Consider the following 1,694-nt stretch of genomic DNA (forward strand, 5'->3'; position numbering starts at 1 on the left):
TCTAAGATTGTATTTAACTAACTCGTGTCTTTGTTTGGGTAGCCAGGTTTGAAATATTGGGTGATGAGCAAGCTTCTGTGCAAATTTGAGACATAAGCTTTCTCTGCGTTTACATAATTTTTCTATATTCAACAGTGAAAGTGCTTGATCATAATGATCATATTGGTTTCTCAAAACAATCCTGAAGGCTCGTTTTTGGACGTTTTCAAGCATGGAGCTCAATTCAAGAGTGAGACCCGCATTCCACACAGGGACAGAATATTCTAAGAGAGATATTACATATCCTTTATAAACTATAATCAGTTCTTCCCAGGACAGGTGGAATTTTTTTAGTAGTTTCAACATGAAAAGCTTCCCATTAGCTCTTTTAACTAAGTCAGATATATGTGAATTCCATGTAAGATCGTTAGAGATAATGATACCTATAGTACTTTAATTATTTGAACTTCTTGGAGTGAAACGTTGTTAATAGTAATATTTGGTATTAAGGGGGGTGTTTTCATGAAACACACTTGCATATGGGCACACTTATTCACGTTAAGAGACAAGCCATTGTTAGCTGACCAGTTTTCCAGGACGTCAACCAATTGTTGAGCATTGTTTGTTGGGTTCCTACCAATAGAATTAATTATCAATGTCATGTCATCAACATATTTAAGAACCAAATGTTGTTGATTGTTAAGATTAGTTAAGGCATCATTTATCTGGACCATGAAGCATAATGGGCCTAATTTTGTCCCTTGTGGGACACCCCCCATTTAACAATTTTGGTTCAGATAAGGTGCCTTTGTATCTCACTGATTGGCTTCTATTGTTTAAGAAATCCCCAATCCAAGGGAGCAGAGAGGCATTAACATTTAGATCAATGAGTTTACGCATCAATATGTTATGGTTTAAGAGATCAAAGGCCTTTGAAAAATCTGTAATAACAACAGAACTGTGAGCTTTAGCATTGTCTCAGTGACTGCATAAATTGTTAATTAACTTGATGAGATAATGACAGGTGGACATGCCACTTCTATTTCCAAACTGGTTTTCATCGATCTTGTCTTTGATGTCGTTAAGAAGCCAGTTCGAAATAAAATGTTCAGCTACTTTGGAAAAATGATTAGTTAATGATATTGGTCTAAGTTGGTTCCATGTGGCTGGTGAAGATTTGGGTATTGGTACAACAACAGCTTTTTTTCCATTGGTTTGGAACTTTGCCTTCTTTAAAGGAGGAGTTAAGAATTTCAGTGAGAGGGGTAGAAAGTTCACAGGCAAACTCGCGAATAATGCGAGCGGTAAGACCATCAGGACCTGACGCTTTAGTTTGATTTATGTGTTTTAGACAGTTGAAGACCTCAAACTCTTCTATTTGCGGTAGCGGCCTCTTAGACGGTAGATATGCAGGTAGAGATTTGTGCGTATATATATATATAAATAATATATAAATAATATATATATGTATATATATGTATATTTATATATATGTATATATATGTAGGCCTATACATACGTATATATACGTATATATAAGTGTATATACATATATATATGTATATATATTATGTGTGTATATATATATATATACGTATATATATATAAATTATATATACGTATATATACATATATATATGTATATATATACGTGTATATATATTATGTGTGTATATATGTGCGTATATATATAAATAATATATAAATAATATATA

At 32.9% G+C, this 1,694-nt stretch overlaps 1 long non-coding RNA gene across 2 annotated transcripts in view; it reads left to right on the forward strand.

The window, feature by feature from the left end:
- The first annotated feature begins 1,086 nt into the window (after positions 1-1,086).
- The window catches only part of LOC117106597, an 11,242-nt gene continuing 10,634 nt past the window's right edge, over positions 1,087-1,694 (forward strand). Inside the window, exon 1 of one of the 2 annotated variants that reach the window (XR_004445101.1) lies at positions 1,087-1,392. This is a non-coding gene — a long non-coding RNA (uncharacterized LOC117106597). The remainder of the gene's footprint in view (positions 1,393-1,694) is intronic. The other variant, XR_004445102.1, reaches the window with a different exon arrangement.

This window comes from Anneissia japonica, unplaced genomic scaffold (genome assembly GCF_011630105.1).
Source record: "Anneissia japonica isolate Jap-2015-1 unplaced genomic scaffold, ASM1163010v1 scaffold287723_len112915_cov140, whole genome shotgun sequence".
Taxonomy (NCBI): Eukaryota; Metazoa; Echinodermata; class Crinoidea; order Comatulida; family Comatulidae; genus Anneissia; species Anneissia japonica.